This window comes from Python bivittatus, unplaced genomic scaffold (assembly GCF_059951505.1).
Source record: "Python bivittatus isolate LINGU-HERP-01145 unplaced genomic scaffold, Pbiv_v1 ctg000850_np1212, whole genome shotgun sequence".
Taxonomy (NCBI): Eukaryota; Metazoa; Chordata; class Lepidosauria; order Squamata; family Pythonidae; genus Python; species Python bivittatus.
This window is the reverse complement of record NW_028277112.1, coordinates 3155049-3168573: the sequence shown is the minus strand read 5'-3', so window position 1 is coordinate 3168573 and position 13525 is coordinate 3155049. Positions and strand designations below refer to the sequence as shown.

The following is a 13525-nucleotide window of genomic DNA, read 5'->3' as shown; positions in this document are numbered from 1 at the left end:
ACTGGACAACCTGATCAAGAGAATCTTCAATGACTTAACCATGAAAGGTCAAATCACAAAAGAAGAACAGTGGTGGATGAAAAGCAGTGGACCCATCCTCCTACGCTTCTGTGGACACCCCAAAATACACAAGTCTGACATATCTCTTCATCCAGTTGTATCATTACCAAGGACCCCAACATACAACATAGCCAAAGAATTCACAAAAAAACTTGGACATCTCACAGAGGGCAGCAAATAGTCTATCAACTCACCATTACAGTGCCTCCAGAAAATCAAAAATCTAAAAATAGAAGATTCAGTTATGGTTTCATTTGATGTCACAGCACTCTTTATGTCCATAGATCCAGACCTAGTGAAAGAATCCCATGGCAGCAATACTGCACAACATACCTGACCTAGCCAAGTATGCTAAGATCGAAATACCCAGATTCATGGACCTCATCAACCTCTGCCTCACTACCTACTTTTAGTTTGATGGACAAATATACCAACCAATCAGAGGAACACCCATGGTATCAACACTCTCAGGGCTCACAGCAGAGACTGTAATGCAACGTCTGGATACTATAGCACTCCCACACATACAACCAAAAGTATGGATCCAGTATGTAAACAACACCATCATCATAATAAAAAAGGAAAAACTAGAGAAGACACATGAAACAATCAACATCTTCAAAGGAATAAAATTCACAAGGGAAGAAGAAAACAACACACTACCCTTCCTGGATATCCTCATCAGCAGAGGAATAATGGCAAATTAGAAACACAAGTTATCAAAAAACAACCCGCACTAACCAAGTACTCCATTACCAAAGTAACAACCCAACCTCCCGTAAGAGGAGCTGTGTAAGAACATTATTCAGATGAGTACAAACACACTAAAGCAACCCAGAACACCAGAAAAAGGAAACAGACCACCTATACATTTTCCAACAAAATGGATACCCACACAACTTTATCAAAAAGTGCCTGACGACTCAGCTCACTACAGCACAACCAACACAAGCTATGAAAATGATAACACTGCCATGCATCAAAAACATCTCCAAACCAACCAACCAACCAGACTGTTACAACCACATAGCACTACCATAACACACGAACCAACTAAAGCCCACCAAAACATCTTAAGTAAACCAAAAGACCCAGTAGCCCAAGAAGAAGAAACAGGAGTCATCTACAACAACATACAGTGTAAGGACTGTAACAGCCACTACATAGGACAGACAGGCAGAAGACTAGCAGAGTGCATCCATGAACACCAACTAGCAGTCAGAAGACACAATACATGGACAGATTCAACCACAGTTTCAACTAAGAAACTGTGAGCATCCTAGACCAGGCTGACATCTGAAAAAGCTAGGGAATTCCTGGAAACTTGGCATTCAGACAAATCAGCCATCAATAGACTCATAGAAATAAACCATATTTACACAACTTTCAAAAGAGATAATAAAAAAGCTAAGAAGAAACAAAAAGACTAGAACACATCCTCCCCAGTAGCCACACCCAGATAAGCAGGGATTAACACCAGACAAACAATCAAGCAGAAAACAATCCCATATTAAGGAACTACCAAGGAGAAAACCACACCCCCACCAAAACTGGCAGGGCAACCTACTGTATATGAACAGAGAGCAAACCCCACACTCACTCGCGCTGATGTTACCTAGTTGGGTAATGAAATGTCTGTAAGCAAACAACCAAGCTCTGAGCTACATATATTCTCTTCTGTTGGAACTTATAAACATGTTAGATGGAGGAGGAGAGCTGTGTTAGTCTTTGGCATCCAAAAAATTTCGTGGTGACTTTTGAGATGTACAGGTTTTATTAAAAGGTATACATTTTTGTGAGTTACAACTTTATCAGCTTCATGGAGTGGAAGGTTCATTCACACTGAAATAGGGCATTAAGTTTAATCTGATTTTTGGATTGCAGACTGAATTCAAACATTTGCTGTGTTAGTGGAATGTAAGACTTGCTCTCATCATGATTATTATCAATTTGTCAAAGATGGCCCTACCAAATTAATAAATGAATTGGCATACTAATAGCTGATTACTGGTAAATTTAATAAAAATGAAGGTCATGTCTGAAGTCTTTAAAGCAAGTTTTCCAGTTAAGAGAGCTTTCATTTTATATTGTAGCCTAGTGAACATTCAATTACTTTATCTTTTTTCAGTATATGTTTTACTGCAGAATAATTTACATAATAAATGAGCAGTTATAGATGCAAGTGTTGGCCTGATACATAGCTCTGTCTACAGTAGCTGAGCATATTCAGCTGTCCAGTATCTGGGCCAGAAATGCTAATGATGTTGGATTCAAAGATTTTTTTCCCAGTTCCCATTTAACTGGAGATGCCACAAATTGAACCTGAAGGCTTCTATGTGCAGAGCAGATATATTACTCCTCAATAGTGGCTTCTTCCCGTGTCTCCAGATGCGTACCTGCTGCAAAAATGATCAGTGAGTTCTTATAGTAATCCTCTGGGTGGACTATCCCAAACTGGCTATTTTTAGTCTTTTCCCAATATTCTGTAAGAAAGATTTAAAACAAGGGCTTGTGCACTTGCAATAATGACTAGGTAGCAAGTGCTTTCTTTTTTAGTAGCCATTGTCATGTGTTGTTGTCAAGCCTGATGGTCTGTTATTTTATTTTTCATTATTACATTTGTACTGTACCATTTCTCTTGAGAGTTCAGGGCATCTCACTTCATTTTAGCCTGACAAAAGACAGATTGGGTTGACAGTGAACATGCTCAGGGTCATCCAGCGAGCTCCATAGCCAAATGGGGACTTGAATGTGGCTCTCCCTAATCTATTTTAAATGCCTTAACTGCAGCACTATACTGTTATGCCAAAATTCTGCCCCTTAGTGTCAAGGTATGTAGGGCTAGGATGACCAAAGCTGCTTCTTGCACTGCCTCCTGGCCAAGACCTTCAAGCTCTTTTGGTTTCTTTAGATATTGGGAAACCCTGACTTCAGTAACAGCCAATATGAGGTTGGCAGGGCAATAGGTGGATTCCAATAACAGTTTCCCCTTTACAAGAGAAAGAATTACTAAGTTATTGATTGTATGGTCTCTTATGATATAGTTTTTGCTTTTTTTATTTCATAAGAATATATCTTCTAGGCTGGTATGAACATTTACTGAACTTACTGCACTTTGACACTGCCATTATTTTCACTCTCCAATCCCTCAAAGGTAGTTTGAAGTATAACCCTGATTAGCTTTATTTCTGCTGATCTCAAATGCTCCAGCTTGACCCATAGGGAATGAAAAAGCTGGCAATTAAGTCCCAACACCCCTTGAGTTGCTGTAGCTCCTGGAGGAACAAAAATTCCTCCCTCCCTCCCTCCCCACAACCATGTTTGTGCATATATTGTGCATTTGTCCCACTGCTAAAAACCCAAAACTCCCTATAACCCATAATGGTTGTTGCAAGAAGTTAGCTGCCTGCAGAGGCTCCATTCCTTCTCTTCCTATTAAAAGCCACTGCAGGTTTTGAAGCCAAAAGGCCTGTCAACATTTTTGTAGCCAGGAAACTTTTCACAATAACTCTAACAATGGTTATTTGTCATGATGCCAAAGTAGAAAACACAGTCTTAAATGTTTTGAACTGTAGATCCTTTCAACTTTTCTTTCCTGGATAATTCAGAGTGAGTACAGGTGAAATTGATAAATGTTTTGTCTGTTTCCCTCTTCTCTTTTGCCTTGCCAGTTGCAAATTACCAGATTGCTGCTTGGTTTTTTACCCAAGGATTGCTTGAAACAGAAGTTCCCAAGAGATATATTCTAAACAGAAGCTCGGGGAGTCGGGGGGGTAGCGGGGTGAGGGAAGAATAATGAATTTCTTGAGTTCAAAATTTGGAAGGCAAGAGTTCTTGCCAGTGAGGAAAACAGACCTCCCACAAGCTTAACATTCCAAAATGCTGCAAAAGAAAATACTAGCTTTGTTGCAGTTTTAAATATATCACAGCTGAGCCAGGAATAATTTGAGTTAGGTCTCACAATTTCTGTGGGATCATGGAGGTCTGGAGGTACTTCAGACTGGTAGACAGTCATCATTGTCAGGGGCATCTGCAGGGGAAATAAAAAAAAGTCAAAATGGTGGTCACAACTCCCCCTCTGGACACATCTGCTCTTTGGAGATGCCCTTAGCATGATAATGTTTCTTTGAATAGAAGAGAATATATGTAGCTCAGGGTTGAACTGTGGAGTCCTTGATAATCTCTGACCTTGGTTGTTTCCTTGTAGACATTTCATTACCCAGCTAGGTAGCATCATAAGTGTGAGTGAGTGTGGGGTTTACTCCCTGTTTATATACAGTAGTTGCCCTGCCAGTTTTGGTGGGGGTGTGGTTTTCTCCTTGGTAGTTCCTTAATATGGGATTGTTTTCTGCTTGATTGTTTGTCTGGTGTTAATCCCTGCTTATCTGGGTGTGGCTACTGGGGAGGATGTGTTCTGGTCTTTTTGTTTCCTTCTTAGTTTTTTTTTATTATCTCTTTTGAATGGTGTGTAAGTATGGTTTATTTCTATGTGTCTATTGATGGCTGATTTGAATGTCAAGCTTCCAGGAATTCCCTAGCATTTTTGGATTTAGCTTGGTCTAGGATGTTCACAGTTTCCCAGTTGAAAATCTGGTTGAGTCTGTCCATGTATCATGAGATGAAGGAGTTTTCATCGTGTCTTCTGACTGCTAGTTGATGTTCATGGATGCGCTCTGCTAGTCTTCTGCCTGTCTGTCCTATGTAGTGGCTGTTACAGTCCTTATACTATATGTTGTAGATCAGGGTTCCTCAGCCTTGGTGACTTGAAGATGTGTAGACTTCAACTCCCAGAATTCCCCAGCCAGCCATGGGAATTCTCAGAGAGCACCAAGGATTCCACAATGTTTCTTTGATTGTATCATCAGTACTTGTTGCCACCTTCTCAGGACAGGGCTTCCTGACATGTTGAAAGAGGTATGGAATGATTTATTAGAATGTAATGGTTGGAAGCAGTCTTGGAGATCACTTGTCCATTCCCTGCACCACAATAGCACTCCTGGCATATGGCCATCCAGCCTCTGTTCGACATCTCCAGGGCAGGAGAGCCCACCACCTCTTAAGGCACACTATTCCATTGTTGAACAGCTCTTACGATTTTTCTTGATATGCAAACAAATCTGTTTCCTTGTGATTTAAATTCACTGTTTTTGTTCTGTCTTCTGGAACTACTCTGAACAATTCTGTCTTATCTTAACCCTTCAAATATTGAAGGCACTATTGTGTCTCTCTTCAGTCTTGTCTCCTCTAGGCTAAATATACTCCAACTGTTCCTCATAAGCTTTTCCTTCTAGGCCCATTATCTTATTGCTCTGGACATGCTCCAATTTATCAGTGTCCTCCTTAAAATGCAGTGACCAGAGCTGGATGAAATACTTTGGAGCAGTCTGATTGGTCTGTAGTTATCTAGATCCTCCTTTTTCCCATTTATGAAAATAGAAACAACATTTGCTCTTCCCCAGTCCTCTGATACTAATACCACTCCTCCATGATTTCTCAAAGATTACAGAAAGGGTGTCTAAGATGACCTCTGCAAGTTGTGTCAGATATAATTGGTCTGGTACTGGAGATATAAACTTGTTCATGGTAACTAGGTACTCCCTGACTATCTCTTCAGTTATCTTGAGTTCCCAATTCTGTCTGTCAGTTGTTCTGCTTTAATCCTTTTGAACACAGTATTATTTTGGGGAGCAAACTAAAGCCTTCACCCTATCACCTGTAGTTATCTTGCCATCTTCATCCACCAGTGGGCTTACCCCTTTCTTTTTCATCCTTTTTCTTCCTTCCTTTTGAGTTAAAGGAACCATTTTTATGTTTTTAGCTTTCCTGCAAGCTAAGGTGCCTTTTGCACTTTATCTTTCTACTTTTGTTTTTGCAGATATTAGCTGATTGCTTCTCCAACTTGTTGACAATTATATCCATTTTCTATTTCCTATACATATCCTTTTTAACTTAGCTTGGGTGAAAGCCCACAAAACTGTCCAATTCTTTGCTCAGTAGAATGGTATGCAATTATATTTCTAGTGTCTTATTTTAATTATTGAACAAATTTATATGGCCACCAATCTAGCTAATGGGACTCTGGCTGGCAAACAGAGGTAAAACGCTACACACAATTAAAATCAATTTAAAAAAACAAATTGAGGCCCCTGTAAAAATCACGCTACCCACATAGCAAACACACATGCTGGGCTCCCATAACATCATGTCCCCAGTGCCTTGGGGAAAACCCAGTCTTCGTGGTTTTCTGGAAGGCCAGCAAGATCAGGGACATCCAAATCTCCAAGAGGAAGCAGTTTCATAAGGCAGGCACCATGCTTCCCATGTCCTATGAAGTAACACTGCTTCAGTTCAACACTGCTTCAGTTGAAAGCTTCCTATGCATCCACAGTGGTTTCCTAAGATGACCATGTTTTGCTCACTAGAATGGTTCGCAGTTGTCTTTTCAGTATCTTATTGTTCAGAGCTTCCCAACCATCCTGCATTTCTTTGTCCTGAAGATACCTATCCATAGGAACCTGTTTAGTATTTCTCTAAGCTCAAGGAAATTAGCTGTCTTGATTCAGAGACTGAAATAAAATGTTGATTTTATTTGAAATTGGCAGTCCTGAAATCTTGTGTGCATATATTATGCTCCAATTTCTCTTTCTGTAGAACATTCTAACTACATTTTTTTTAATTAGAAGCCTAGTATCCAGTCAGAATGGCAGCATTCTTTAGTTGTGTGTCTTTAATTCTCTGATGCAAGCCAGTTTATTTCTGTTAAAGAGCAGAAGAAATTAATCTTCCATTAGCACAATTTTTTTTAAAATTGTGGTAGTATGTTCTGTAAAACAAAGCTGATTGATCAAGATGGGAAGAAAGGATAGATGCTTTCAACAACAGCCAATTTTTATGTAGCCCAAAGACTAGCTTGCAAATAATCTTACAACTTTCTATGTTTTTGTTTTAACAGGTCTGAGGATTCCACTGAATATTATATTTCTTTCACTTCTGAACATTCATACTCAACGGTTTGATCATCTTCACTCTAGGAGAAGTTTACTCTGAGATAATATTTGATATGTGCATGAATACATTTTTTAACTTCATAGTATAAGATTCTGGTTGGACCAAAAGCTGCGTTAAGTGCACATTTTGCATAACTCTGAGGAAAGAGAACCTTTCAAAATATTTTCTGATTCTTCACTCACTTTTTACATATGTGTGAAACATGTCAGCAACTGTTTGCAGCCAAGCTTCTTCCCAACATAATTTACTAGGACAAGTATGAAGTCTGACTGTTGGTTCATTGAAGGCATCAGTGTTGAAGAAAAAATATTGCTACATTGACATCAATTTCTTATTACAGGAACAGGAATTCACATAAAACTTCATTTCACACAGGAGGTAGATTTGAAAGAAAAATGCATTTCTTAACTACTAATAGTTCAAAATACAAATTAGTTTAAAAACAAATGGTTATGCATTTAATGGAAAATACCATAAGAATGAAATTCATGTATTTAAGAATTTGTTTACAGTCTAATACATTATAAAATGACATATAGCAAAACCCTTAGAAGGCCATGGATACTGTGTACACCTTATATTTTTAAATTAGATTTTTTTTGTGCTCTTACAAACAGTAACATTTTAATTGCAGGGTGAGTTATAATAAAGTTATACATTTTATTTATAGAAGCAATATTTTATAATGAGTATACTTAAAATTATTTTTATCTATTTGTTTGACTGTTCTTTGATTACTCTAAGGAACTTTTATTTAAGGAGAATACAAAATTGATTTTACTTCTAAGTTGTGAAAATTATAATGATTCCCTCCCCTCTCCATTTTCATTATTCCCATTCATTGTTAGAAATATATTTGAATTATGTAATATCCTATTTTATTGTAAATAATTTCCTTTTAACCCCAGGATAATGGTCTAAAGGAGACCAAACCTTCAGTATAGTGAATACTTAAAGGAATGTATCCCTAAACAGCATGACTAATAGCTGCAGGCAGCTCATTTTATAGTGTCAGAATACTAAACAGTATTTCTGCACCAAGGCTATTCTTGTCCTGTTGAAACTGTTTGATCAAAATCTCAATGCAGGAAAATCTTGAGTTTGGCCAGCTCCTTCTTTTAAAGTGTACTATGCTTGAAAAAAAGATAAGATCCTTTATCTTATGGAAAAAATCATGTTAAAATTATTTACTGTACTCATTTATTGTCCTGTTCCAAGGATATTCTATGAGCTTTGCATATTGGAAGGAATGCATATAGTAGTTCTACTTACCTTTTGGAACAAGCGGTTAACTGTCTTGCCCTTTCTTTTTACAAATAGTTGGAAATACCATAATACTTTTAAATATGTTATGCAACTTAACCCAACTCAGCTGGGTCTTACTTGCAATCCCCTTATCCATTAACGACAATTTTGAATATTTTAAAGTGATGCCTGCTATTCGATACTTGGCAGGTGTACTTTTTCAGATGCTTATTGCCTTATATAATCTGAAATGCTGTCCTCTAAAGGAAAGCTTAAAATAGTATGAGTTCCATTAACATAAGAGCACTGTTCAGTTTGGGAGAAAAATAGTATTGGTTATATTAGTATCAGATATTCATTTCATTGAAAAATTGAACATAATATGTTATTCATAGTTATAATCCCAGATAATGCAGGGTTCTGTGGCAATAATTCATAACTGCAAAATGTAACTGTTAATTTTTAGTAAAACCCATAAAGTCTGTACTGTGCTGATGGTTAGTCATGTCCACTATAAATATACCATGTTTGAATTTTTAGCCATGGCACAAGACATGAACTTCTGAAATTAAGGTGACATGTGGATCACGCAAAGCTTTGTGTAATCATTTGCAGCAGAAGTTTCAAGCAACACATTTCATTGGGCCTTTTACCAGACCTTCTATGCAAAGATACAAAAGTCTTTGCACTATTTTATGTCCACAGATTTTGAATTTATGGGAGAAATATATGAAGCTCTCAGGCTTTTATAGTTGAGACTTTTGCCTTGAAAACTGCATGAATGTTTTTAAAAAATATAATAGTTTAATTATTGCCAGAATATGAAAATGGCATTGAGTCTATAAAAATGGCTTGTTTGTGGCAACATATCCACTGGCTGCTGTACAATAGTTGATCTCATGTCTAGAGTTTTCCCTTTAGAGTACAAATGTTCATAATCTGTTAGGATGAGAAGATTGTTTCATTTGTCAGTTAAGAGTACAGTAGCAGTATTTTATTGATCAACACCTATGTGCTGTTGTCATAGTCAGGTTTTTGGACCAGAAGTAATTCTTAAGTTTATTGCTTAAAGCCCATTGTATATAAAAGTTGTGGGAGGCTAAGAAGTCATAGTGCTCAAGTCTGCACATTTCTCACAATAAACTTATAAAGTATGTAGGCATTTAAGAAAAGATCTGAGTGAAGGTTGTTTGAAAAATGAATTCCAGTATTTTAATGCTGCACACTACCATGCAACTGTTTTTCGTACTGCAAATGAATGACAAATTTAAGTTAATTTTTTATCCATAACTCAGATTGTATATCAGTAAATTATCTGAGTATATTCCAAATGAAGCTGGAATTGGTAAGGAGCGGTAAATGCCAAGTGATAAGTAATATGATTTGGGAAATATACAATAGAGGCCTGAGCCGTTTTAATATTTCCACTTGAAAACATATTTAAGGTGAAGGGGAACAGTAGTACTCACAAAGTGGCTTTATCTCATATATAATGATTTAAAAAATTACGTTTGTATTAATTGCTTGGGGTTTTTTATGGTTATTTACACATTCAGTAATTTAGCATATATACCTTTGCTTCTAGTTTCAACCTTTTCCTTGCAGGATTTTTCAAAATAGCGCAGCTTATATCTTAAAAATTATAATCACAGAAACAAGTTTAATGGCACTAAATTGCATCTTGCAAGGATATAGGAAGCTTATGTATTTCACACTAAGGAGTCTTTGCTCTTGAGCTTTGTTTTAAGCAGCTACCGCTTTCACAGTATTAGTTCATTTTTGTAATAGTGCCCTGTGAAGAAGAGGAAACTTTCACTAATTGTCAACATTTTCTTTTATTTACACTGCCTTTAAAGAGTGAATTGTAACTTAAACCATATGGATTTATGAGCATAATTTATTTAAATTGTTATGCTTTATAATCCAGGTATTGAAGGTAGTCATAATGATCTCAAAAGATGTAGCAGAATGTGTCTAATGTTACAAAGGCATACAAGTGAAACTTTTTGCAGTAGTTGAAAGCACCTTATTTTCTATCAATAATGACACCAATCAAGCAACAACAATCTTCATAGAAACACGTATGGGAAGAAATACTTGGATTGAATGGAGGCTTCTCTGTCAATCTGATGATAATTGAAGCAAGCGAACTAACCCTTTGATATAGTCCCGGGCAGTCAGATTTTCACTGTATTTAGAGTCAAAACTATTCTTTGGTAGACCAAACTTTGGCAGAAAAATACACATTTTTCAGTTATCACATTAATAGCTGGAAAAATAACGCACTAGTTGCTTTTATCCTAAAAATGTAACTAATTTTATGTTTTGAATGAAAGAAACACATGTTAATTGCTAAAGAAAATCTTACATAATTCACCGATTGGAGCTATATGGACATTCCACAGGTAACTTTTGTAAAAAAAATTTCCTAATCTTTTGCACAAAATATGTGTTGTTTAAGACAATTCATGTGGGGTTCCTAGATAGTGCTTCAGAAACAGAAGCAAATAAAAGCCCATTTTTATTGGGCCCTTAAAAATCTATAATGGCTTATAAACGCCTTGTGCCAGAAATTTATTTTTCAGTTTTCACACTTTGAATACAAAAAAAATAGCCAAAGGCCTACTTCAGGAATTTCTTTGCCCTGGTCTTGTACCCAAGGTGAGAAGATAATGCACTTTCCAATGCTTAAGTGTAGAGGAAATAGACATAGCAGCAAACTGGATCTACCTTCTTCAACCAAAGAGATGAAATAAATCTGAGTTTGGCCTGAGTTTGCTTCATACTGAGACTCAGCAAGGGCAATCATCATTGGGCAACTATATTGTTGCAACTGGCAATAAAGCATCTCCAATATACTTCACCATATACATTTTTGAAGAAATAATATGCCAAGGTCTACTTGGGCCATAGTGCACTAATTTATAATTTAGTATATAATTTGCTGCATTGTGCTTAGTATGATGTGGCTGCAATGAGATTTCTTATTAGCTATAGTTCATTTGATATTCTATCGGATAGCTCATTTGATCTAGACCAATTTCAGGACCTTGGCCAAAATTGCTTAATGTTTGTATCATAATGTTCTCCCATTTTGACATAGGATATACACTAAGACTAGAAGCACTAAAAAATTAAAAGCACTAAAACTAGACTTGGGTTTTTTAGAACGAAAACATCAGAAAACACTGGGTTTTGCCTGGAAACTGAGGCCATCATCTTCCAAAAAGAGAACATCCTCAAGCCACCTTTAATGTATAGTATATCTTATTTTATTGAAATAAATTAACATTAAATTGTCATTTGTGAATTTAGCAGTCTCTGATAAGCCAAGTTTAGCTAGTCATAGCTAACTATTCAATTTAGTTATTAAAATAAGTTACTATTAAAATTGGTTACTAAATCTCACTCACACTTTATTATTGTGTCCAAATTGGTACACAGGCTGTAGCTTATGCCTGGACATAGTATCAAAGTCATGGGTTGGAAGACAGAGGTTGCTACAATTATCATGAATTTAGCAGTCTCTGATAAGCCAAGTTTAGCTAGTCATAGCTAACTATTCAATTTAGTTATTAAAATAAGTTACTATTAAAATTGGTTACTAAATCTCTCTCACACTTTATTATTGTGTCCAAATTGGTACACAGGCTGTAGCTTATGCCTGGACATAGTATCAAAGTCATGGGTTGGAAGACAGAGGTTGCTACAATTATCATTTGGTCACTGCCCCAAGCAGATCCACTTTCATACCCACTTTCATTTCTGTAGGTCAGTATGCTAGCAGATAAAAACAGTGATTGGATACTAAGCTCATTTAAAATAGCTCAGTATAATCCCTGTTTAAGAGGCAGCCTGACCTTGTCTTGGATATCGTCTATAGGCATTAAAGCATTGCCTGACCAGGCTGTTATTTGAGCAGTTTAGTAACTTCACAGATCATGCCCTATGGTGGACAGTACTTTACTGAGAGGGAACATGCACTTCCTAAATTTGGGTTTTTCGTCTGATGCCTCTATTTTTTGTTGCCCTGCTATATCCCTGCTGTCATTTGGGGACTATATAACCCAAAGAGGAGAGTGATAATGAAATCTGGGACTGAACTGCGCTATATTGATGCAAACTTTCACATGAATTCAGAATCATGAAAGCAAACCCTTTTATGGATGTGCCCTTAAACTCTTCATTTCCCACTGTAAAACTATGGTAGAGAGATGTGTAGCTTTGTGTTTATAGGGTATTGCTCATCTATTTGTATATTTCTCATATCAACTGCAAATTTTAATACCTATGATTTTATTCTGTAACATTTATAAATTGCCTCATACCACTTTAGAAGCAAAAGATTTTTCCCCCATTCTAATTTCTTGTCTCCCCCTCCTTTCCTTCCTTTTTTAGTAAAGATATTTATCTTATATATATGTTATCATTTTCCATACTGAGTCAAGTGTGCACAAATGCTTCCCCCCAACCTCACCTCCCATTAGTCTGTTTTAGGTTACAGATGTGTGTGTCATGCTCTCAATACAGCTGAAAAGATACTAAATTAGACAGCTAAGATAAGGTCCGTATCCCTAAAGTGCTGGGTTTGAGTGTTAAAAAAACACATGGAATATTGCAAAACTTTTGCAGAAGGAGCAATCAAAACATGTTGTTTGCATTCAGTCATGCTTTAGGAATTATCACCGTGTTTGTTCTTGAAAGTAAACCAAAACAGGACATTTTGAGATCAAGGATTGGATCTTTCCAGTTTTTGTTTTTGTTTTTAAGGTAAAGTTAGCCACAGGGATCACCAGATAGAATCTTCTGATAAATTTCTCCTTATCCTATCATTCTATTTTCCTGATTTAAACTACCCTCCTGCTATATTTTCTTCCAGCAAAAGTAGTGTAGATTTCTGTATGGTTTTTTTTCCCCCCCTCTAGGCAAACAGCAGATGGGTGAGTGGTTATTGAGCATGGGGAATTTATTCTTTATCCAATGTCTTCTGCATCCTTTGCTTGTACCTAATTAAAAATACCACTGATATTAGAATGGGTTTCCCAATGACACATTTTACTTGGTTCTTATATTCCTGTTGTTCTGTCTAATTACCATTTGTTTTGAGTTGCCAATATCACAGCTATGTTAATATTTTACTGAAATGCAAAAGACTGCCAACGAAGTTGCATAGGTAAGTAGTAGTAAATATTCATGGTACATTTCATTTTTA

At 36.6% G+C, this 13525-nt stretch overlaps 1 protein-coding gene across 1 annotated transcript in view; it reads left to right on the top strand.

The window, feature by feature from the left end:
• The window catches only part of JMY (junction mediating and regulatory protein, p53 cofactor), a 48399-nt gene extending 35173 nt beyond the window's left edge, over positions 1-13226 (top strand). Inside the window, exon 11 of the mRNA XM_025174610.2 lies at positions 7013-13226. The gene's annotated coding sequence lies outside the window, so the exon portion shown is untranslated. The remainder of the gene's footprint in view (positions 1-7012) is intronic.
• The last annotated feature ends 299 nt before the right edge of the window (positions 13227-13525 follow it).